This window comes from Mytilus trossulus, chromosome 8 (genome assembly GCF_036588685.1).
Source record: "Mytilus trossulus isolate FHL-02 chromosome 8, PNRI_Mtr1.1.1.hap1, whole genome shotgun sequence".
NCBI lineage: Eukaryota > Metazoa > Mollusca > Bivalvia > Mytilida > Mytilidae > Mytilus > Mytilus trossulus.
The window spans coordinates 71,420,806-71,431,032 of NC_086380.1; positions in this window are offsets into that span (position 1 = coordinate 71,420,806).

Below are 10,227 nucleotides of genomic sequence, written 5' to 3' on the forward strand. Positions count from 1 at the left end.
ACATGTGACGCAATTTATTTTTACCTAGGTTTTTGACCAATCCACTAAATGAGTCACAATGCATAATGGACTACTACGTGTTTACAATCAAACAAGAACACGTGTTATTTACTGAAATACAACACATTTTTTCGTGCAATGCGGGATTCACAATTTCGCTTAGTTTTTCATTGTGTGTATCCTCATTTATAGTTCGTGATATAAAGTATTACTTCCATGCTCAGATTAACGAAGAATTGTTTCTATGCGAAGAAAAAAAAGGGTTTGAATTACCCGATATAAAGCCATTAACATGTTTGATGATGGCACAGAGATTTCATGTATTTGTCCACCAGACAGCAACGAAACAACAGCGAAAAAAACACAACTACCCATGAGACAAACTTACTAGTGTAAAGTAAGCCGTCGATAACATCCGGTGCTGATATTTACGAGTACAGCAATTTTCGTATAGATAATTAAAGGCAAATGTGTGATCCTTGAATTTTGTGTTCCTAAAAATGGCGAAGAAATATTTACATACATGGCAGTGTTAAGAAAATCTATAAGTATTTATTTTTGTCACATTTCAGTATATGGGCCTTCCATTCCAAACTGTTCCCTTTGTTTTGAAGGTAGTGAAGTCAGGAACTGTAGTTTCGGTTTGTTCGGTTTTTTTAACGGGCTCGGACATTTGCCAAACTGAATAAAATCATTACAGCTGATTTCTTACACCTGCAAAGTAAAACTTTGGTTGGCTTGCTTTCTTTGTTTGTATTGTTGTGTATACAAGCTTTGAAAATAAGATTGACATCTTTAAACAATATATATATAGGCATAGTTTAACTTGTATATTTTATATTTTGTACAATATACAAACAAAGCAAGCAAGCTAATCAAATTAGGAAATAAGCTGTAATGATGTTACATGTATCCATATGTATGTGCGACAAGGTGGAGACTGATATGTTTTGTGAAAATTGCAGCGTTGGATCTATAAATAAAAGAAGATGTGGTATAATTGTCAATGAGACAGCTGTCCACAAGAGACCAAAATGACACAGAAATAAACATTTATCGATCACCGTACGGTCTTCAACAATGATCAAAACCCATACCGCATAGTCAGCTATAAAAGGCCGGTATGACAGAGTAAAACAATTCAAACGAGAAAACTCATGATCTTATATAATTAAGTAAAAAAAAATGAACGAAAAACAAAAATGTAACACATAAACAAACGGCAACCACTAAAATACAGGCTCCTATACAATATCTTTTTTTTTATGGGATAGATTTCTTCTGTTATATATTTAATTGGGTCGGGTTTTTTTGTGTGTTTTTTTGTTTTGTTTGGATTGTTTTACACAAGTAATTTTTGGGTAATTTATAGCTTACTTTTCAGCATTGAACCGATGAAGGCTTACGTTACTAAATTTTGTCTTTGTTGGAAAGATATCTCATTTGGCACTAATACCTTATCTCCTTATTTCTATATACAAAGCACGTTTTAGAAAAAAAATAATAGGTAATATGGCACCCACTATGATCCACTATTGGAGATTATGTCAACAGGACAGCAGCCGAACGATAAAAAATCTCTGAGGTATATTTTGTTATAAAATTAGCAACAAACGGATATTATCGATGGATGAAATTATAAAAAAATGTATTGAGCTTTATACCGTACCCGCTCAGTGGTGGATCCAGGGATAGCGGGGGTTCCGGGTGATTTACCCCTTTCTTTGGACGATCAGTGCATTTGGATGGGGACATGTAGTTGGAACCCCCTCTCCTTTTGTCCAGGGTGAATACCCCCTTTTAAAATGGCTGGATCCGCTCCTGCCGCTTTCATAACACATATTTTTAGCATACTGAATATTATGATGTTCTTACTTTTAGTTCAGGTCCTGATAAAAAATTAATACACATTGAGTACAGAAAGAAGTGTTTCAATGAAAGTTTTCGAGTTTTTCTAGGCAGAAATGATTTTGGAATGACAGTATACCTGTTTAAAAGAGCTCAAATGATTTTCTTACTGGACAGTGGTCACTTCATTGGATATTTCTCTATTTCATGTCATGAAATTAATACAGGTTCAATTCATAACAATGCTCAAAACCGGTTCAACTACTTTTGCAAGGCGAAAAAGAAAGTCGAATCGTGAAGCCAGTTAATAATATTTTTTTAATCTGAGCATGCAAATTGAAGATTACGTTATAAATTTTACATTTATATATTTGCAGAATAAAAACTTTGGTTTCCCAGACAATATATTAGTTGACTGTTTTCCAACAAATTCCACGTGTTTAAGTTGTAGTTTACTCGTAGTAGCCCACAATGCATTGTAGTTCATTGAGTCGATTGGTCAGTTTTTCAAGGCCATATTGGCCTTGTGTTTGGGAAATTACTATGCAAATTTATTCTGACGTCAGAAAAATCTAGAGTCCTCGACCTGTTACATATTTGTGTGTTTTATAGTGATTAGGATTAGAACATAATATTGACTGCTGTGCCACTAATTTTTACATTTTACCATTTATGTCTGTTTGGTTTTGTTCACATCTTGTTGTCTATATAATGGAATTTAATGCGACTATAAATATGTTTAGTTAGTTATAAACCCAGGTCAAATCCACAATTTTCTATAAGTCAGGAATATGACAGTTGTTATGTATTTGTTTGGTGTCTTTGAGCTTTGGATTTTGACATTCGATTGGTGACTTTCCGTTTTAAATTATCCTCGAAGTACTGTTGTGATTTTACCTTTTGCATATTGTTTTTCGTTAAGACAACCATTTAAGAAGGGCTATGCATGCCCATACAATATAATGCTTATCTTCAAATTCGCTAGTCTCATCAACAATTTGTTTCGATAGTTATGCATTAAACACATTTTGGGGCCTTTCCTCGTACACATATGAACATTGTCAACTATAAAAACTACGAAAACGTTTCATAGTATAATTGCTTCATCATGTTGAAGATGTATTTCAAATTCCTCAAAAGGCCTGATTGAATTGTTTGACAACACAAATCTTTCCTCATTAAATATTTCTATCAAGACAAATGAAATTGTTAAAAGCTACAAAGATGTTGGGAAAGAAGGAACAAATATTTGTGACATATATGACTCAATACAGTATATAAATGTATACTCTGTAGATGTGCATATCGACTATCGACAGGAAATTATGATTTAATTTTTTTTCTTACAGTTATTTTATTTGTCCAGTGACAATGTGGGGGCGTGGAGTATGTCATCGCGCTCACTAAGGTTATTTAATTGATGTTTAATCAACAAACAGTTTTCACGTTGATAGTTGAATATGTTTTCTTTGTTTTAGATGACACGAAAGCTCTTATTGCGGAAGATTTAAGAGAGGATACATTTGTTATCACCAAAGCTGTAGCAGATGGCGTATCTCTGCTGAAACAAAATGGAGTCTTGTTGATAACTGGTTATGCAGGTACAGGAAAAAGTCGGATCAGTCGCCATATTCTACATATGTTTTGTACTAACGACATCTTATACAATTGCATTAAACTGAATACATTGGACGAGTGGCAAGATATGGTCAGCAGAGATGATAATGTGGTGGTTTTACTGGACGATATTTTTGGTGAAACAAATTGTATTTATAGCAGAGAAAAGGATGCACCAATTATTGACAAGGTTTACGCGCATGTATGCAAAGGAAATATTAAAGTCATTATAACAATTAGAGATACAGTAAAAGGTCGGTGTCAGGAGGTTTTTGATAGCCATAGGTTATTTAAGTTTGACTGTATTGATTTAAGTTCTGACAGATATAAACTTAACTGGAATGAGAAAGCCTGTGTTCTCGTAAAATACATGAACATTGTTCGTCAATCTGACTTTGTAGTGAATTCAGGCTTTGTCGACTGCAATGGTGTCACAATTTTAAAGAAAGATGAAGTTTGGAAAATAACAAATGAAAGTCCCATCAAAGGGTATCCATTAGCAATTTATCAGTTTGTAAATAATGAAATATATTTTCAGCTTGGAAGTAAATTTTTTGACAGACCAACAGAGGCTATGCTAGAAGAAATGAATGAAATAAGATGCAAGGGTAAAGATCATTGGAAGTATATGATTCAGTATGCAGTTATGGTGTACACAGCAATAAATGAAAACTGTATTTACTATGATGAGGGCTGGGATAGAGGGCAAGTTGAAAAAATAATTGATGCAATATATAGGAAGACCATCAAACTTAAAAAATGCGACATACCAGACGCAGTTACTGAACTGAAGGGAAGCTATTTAGTGACTAAGCCAAATGAAAGGTCATACCGATTCCATCATCCAACTCTTCAGGAGAGTGTTATTTTATCTTTTGCACAGATCGATGAAGGAAATATGAAAAATATCATACCTTTACTAAGCTGGTCATTTTTCCTGAAAATGGTCAAATCAGATGAATACATAGAAAAAGAGGGAGAAGTTGTATTGAAAATTCCACCTAGCAGTTATAAACTATTGGCCTATCGATTAGTGGATATGTATTTTGCACAAATTGGAAATTCTTTTTGTGATAGATATGGCAATTGTTTTCTAGCTGAAGTAATTGATACAGAAGTATTTAAACAAAAAACGACCATTCTTCTGACTTATTTACTGCAAGCGTTTGAAGATAAAAGAGGTGGCCATTTAAAAAAATTCATGACAGCTTTTGAATATTTATTTAAATCAATGGTGTATGAAGTTGATAGTTGTGGTGAAAATTTAAAGAGCAAACCCGTTTTCCTTGCTAATTTGCTTATTTCGATTGCCCAAACAAAGAGACAGTTTAATGTATATAACTTAATATTACAAAAGTGTAATCAAATAATTGAAGCAGGAAATAACTATGCCGCAATCGATTACATGAAAGCTGCGTTGATCACATCTCTATATGAAATATGTTCAACAAAAAATGTAAGTTGTGTAAAAGCAACGTTACATTTAATAGACAGTAACAAGATAACTGTTTTACTTGATCAAGGTATAAATCTAACCACTCTGGGATTAATACCTTCATATAGCTTTACATCTGGTTATAGTTACAATGATGATCATTGTGTTTTTCTTATGTTTTGTATATGGAAAGCATATGAAGCAATTAATGAACCTGTGTTGGAGTACTTACTTTCAATGTACAATAAAATTCCATTCGACGTTAGTTTGCTTTTAAAGACATTTTATAGTACGGATTGGGTGAAAGGATTGACATCTTTATCTCATAAGCCACTAAAATGGTTGATAGAAAGATTTGAAGACAAGGAATTAGTAAATACTGATTTCATATTAAAAACAGCTTGCCAGTGTCAAATGTTTGATACCGTTCAGTATCTTGCATCCAGATGTGCAACATTTGATGCCATTTCATGTCTTGAACATTGTCTGTATGAAACTGGTGAAGAAAATGACCCAGAATTTTCTTCAAATTTTAATTTTAATGAAGATTGTTTTAAATTTATTCTTCCAAAAATTGATATCACCTCTCCTGAAATACATTGTATTGTTATTGCAATCTTACAGAAACCAGATATTCCTGATTATGTGTGTAAAGCTATACTACCATTTTGTATAAATAATGAAGCGATGTTGACTTTGGCATGCAGAGAGGCACATTTTTACATCACAAAACTAATTTTGAAAGCAAGCGACAACGCTAACATTCAGTCGGCTCTTATTTCAGCATGTATTGGACAAACGACAAATTTTTGGAGCAGTCTTGATTCATATAATGAAGGTAAACATTTGAAAATAGTAAAATTTATAGTTGGAAAATATGGATATGAACAATTTGATTTAAAAGTGGTATGTCGACAGGCATTTTTGTCTAAACAGTTCAAAATAATAGAATGGCTTGTTTTGAACATTGATATAAATCTTTTGGATGTGCATTGCATTTTGAATTCAGCTTTAGAGGATAAAAACACTAGCATATTAGAATGCATAATTAATAATACTAAAATAGCTAATTTAGATACAAATGAAGTTTTAAAATCCGTAACTGAACACTTCTCTGTTGTATGCTCTACTGAAATATTGCAAATAGTTAGCATTATCTGGAACTGTACAGAAGATAAGGAAAAATTGAAAATGGAGGAAATTGTCGTTACGGCATACGACAAAAGATGCTTTGAGTTAATTATATGGATTCGTGAAAACTGCAATTCATATGTTTCCATTGATGCAATTAAAGTATTAATGTTAGCATGTGAAGATGGCAGAACTGATGTATCAAAGTGGATACTTAATTCTTATGTAAAAACATCATTGGATTTTAAAGAAGGTAAATTATTCATGCTAGCATGTGATACCATGTCAACTTATAGATATGATATCAGAAAGATAAGCATGGTAAAGTGGGTAATTGAAAATTTTCAAGTTAAACCTTTTAACTTAAAATTAGGTCTATCAAAGTTATTAGGTCATGAGGAATATCAAATTTGGGAAGTAAGTGATGATTTTTTTGAATTGATTATTTCTATACTGAAAAAATGTTTAGATTTTTTAAGTATAGACGATAAAAATGAAATGGTGAACAAATGCCTTAAACACAAACATTATTATGTTGTGAATTGGTTTCTGGAAAATGAGAAATGCTATTTACTTGATAAGCAACACATTTTGAATGAAGCATGTAGAGATTCTCAACTTGAAACTATTTACATGCTAAACGAATATTTCCATTCATTGGACATCAATGAAGCAGTAATTAATGCATGCACTGTGAATAATCTTGAAACGTCATATGTTTGTGATTACCTGTTGGAAGAAACTAATGATGTTGCTGTAGACATAAGAAGAATAGTCAATTCAGTATGTGAGAATTATGTCAGTGACAATGCTATGAAATGGGTTCTTCTGAAATTTTCGCATAACCAAAATGCCATTAATAAAGTTTTAATTTCTTGTTGTCGACAAGGAAAATTTAACCTTTTGAAGTATATATTTCTTATAGTACCCAATGAACAGCTGGACATATTGACAGCTTTCGTTGATGCATGTTTACATCCACACGAATATATACAGAATTTTGAACGAAGCCTCGGCGTTATAGATTTTCTGTTTCAAAAGTTACAAGAAAAATCATATAGTTCATCCGACGTTCTAAATGGATTATTGGACAAAAAAAGATATGATGTAATACTATACTTTCTTGAGCAAGGATATTGCAGGAACGTTGACATGAGCAATCTTTTAATTGAAGTATGCAAAAATGGACACGTAAAACTATTACAGTGGATATTCGATAATGTTGACCATCAGGAACTTGACATTAAATCGGCATTTCTTGAGGCGTGTATTCCTACGGATATGGTTACTAAATTGCAATTGAAGTGTGTAGCTTTAATGTGGCACTATATACAGGATATAAACATGTTCGACGTAGACACTGTATTAAAATCCATGACTGGGCCACCACAATACATGTTGGATATAGATGTGCAGGATGACCTGAGGAAGTGGTTACTATACATTAAGAATCTCCATCAGAGAATGATGCCTGATTCTGAAGTGAAGTTGTAAATTTTAAGGAAGAGGTCATGGTAAAAATTTATCATTGTGACTGGAATATACAGTAATATAGTTTTCAGCATAATTTCGAACATAACGTTTAGAAAAACAGGAGGAAACATATTTCAGCTGTTTTTTAATTGAATAAGAAATGTCGGTTATACAACATAAACACCTTCCCTGTAGCCTTATGGTGAAAGTCGTTAAGAGGTTCGAAATGTAAATAATCTGAAAATCAGCATTTGTAGTGCACTGAAATACCGCTTCTGACTTAAGAACATTGCATAACTTGGCAGAAAAGTATACTTCGAAAAGGTCAACCGGGTCAGATCAAAAACTTGAAATTGTAGTAATCACTGTACATTTATGTATCAGCAACCACAAATCATCAGGTTTAACTTTTAAATCTGTGTACAATTTTTTTTTTTTTTTTTTTTTATGTATTCACTGGACGACAGTCAGACAGACATATGTAACACTATATGTCTCTTTCAAAGTAACTGTATCCAGACATGAACATAATATAAAGAAAAAACTTACTTACATTCCCATTCATTTTCGATATGTTTGAGGTCAATTTTATTTTAATTACTGTTAAATGATGACGAAAGAATTTACATGCCTTAGTGGTTACGTTTTGATGTTGATACCTTGTAATACTTATTTATATGAACACCTGTTGATAAATAAAAATAATGTATATTAGTTAATTTTCAGACATTTGTCTATTATAACCAGTGTATGTTGTAAAGTAAATCACATCTTTAAATGAGAGGTTTAGCACTATAAAACAAGGTTTAATCCACCATTTTCTACCCTTGATAATGCCTGTACCAAGTCAGGAATATGACAGTTATTGTCCATAAGTTTTTGATGTGTTTTGTCATTAGATTTTGCCATGTGATTGTGGACTTTTCGATTAGATTTTCCTCTGAGTTCAGTATTTTTGTAATTTTAACCTTCACTTGCCAAGGGTAACGATCCCCTCCTTTTATCTCCACATGGGGACTGGATCGTCATCCTTGCCTAGCGAAGACAATATTATGACTGAACACGAATGTGGCCACGTTCATTTTAGACGGAAACCGTCTAGAAATTAACCAAAATGTTAAAATTTTTAAGATTTCAGTAAATTAGCATGACTTAATGATGCTATCTCGCGATATTTGTGCATTGTAATGTCAAAAACAGCTCATATTTATGTAGCAGAAGCATTTTACCTTCCAAAATATTGCTTAAAGATTGCATTTTTACAATTTTCTAAAACTGCTATATTTTGGGGCAAAAAAAGGGGTCTTACTGAACCTACTCACCGTCCCATGTGAAACCCTCTGCAGATTTCTTGATCTCAGGCATCAATGATTAAAAGCAAAACTGTGATTCTTTTGTTTCAAAGCTTAAGAGCTGCTGTATTTTTTTTCTATCAAAATAGTATTGATAAGATATATAATTTGAATAGTACTAACTATTTTTCCTAAATGTAACGAGAATGATCTTAATCACTTTACACATTACAGAAAAATCAAAGAGTTATAAAACTTCACGTGATAAAATACAGCTTGTTACTGTGTACATCTCTTTTCAATCATAATTCTATCAGGATGGTTGTGATTGTTCATGTCCAGTGGCAAATATTTCATGCATGGGCAGTATAAGAACAAACTATAAATAGATGCAATAGGTAGTTTCTTTAATAGATATCGATCTAGATAAAGGAGGAAAAGTTGATGAGTCATCGGGAAGAGTGAATATATTTGATAGAGACTGAAATTTCCCCTTGCCACAGGACATCTACAATGTAACAGGTTATTGTAAAGGTTCTTAACGTGCAATGAATTGCTCTCCACACGATCATATTTCGCTCTTCTTGTTTTTGAATATTAGTTAGATATTCGAAATCCTCTAGTTTTATCAATCTAGTGCCCATATTTTCTTTTCATGATTTTATTACATATAGTTTTAAAATATAAAGAAAGAAGATGTGGTATGATTCCCAATGAGACAACTATCCACAAAAGATCAAAATGACACAAACATTAACAACTATAGGTAAACTTACGGACTTCAACAATGAGCAAAGCCCATACCGCATAGTCACCTATAAAAGGCCCCGATAAGACAATGTAAAACAATTCAAACGAGAAAACTAACGGCCTTATTTATGTAAAAAATTTTAACGAAAAAAAAATATGTAACACATAAACAAACGACAACCACTGAATTGCAGGCTCCTGACTTGGGACAGGCACATACTTAAATAATGTGTCGGGGTTAAACATGTTAGCGGGTTCCAAACCATCCCCCTAACATGGGACAGTGGTAAAACAGTACAACATAAGAACGAACTATAAAAAATCAGCTGAAAAAGGATTGACTCATTAGATAGACAAAAGATATAAACGTCATTTTTGTAAATCTAAAAAAATCCTTGTTATTATTTCACAGTTTTTGAAGAAAAAAAATGCTGCCAATGTTAATAGTAGGAAAAATGTAGAAAGAATCATTTCCCGGCAAATTATCAATGTCTTTATCCTTGTTTATCTCAAAAACAAGCACACAGACCCAAAAAAAATCTACTTTTTAAAATACGTTTTAAACTTATTTATATACTATCAATTTATAACAGTCTTTGAAAAAGCTTGTGACTTTGAAACAGAGTAGTAAACATCTTTAAAGTCATTATTTTTCCTAGACACTTCTAAAACACGCAAATA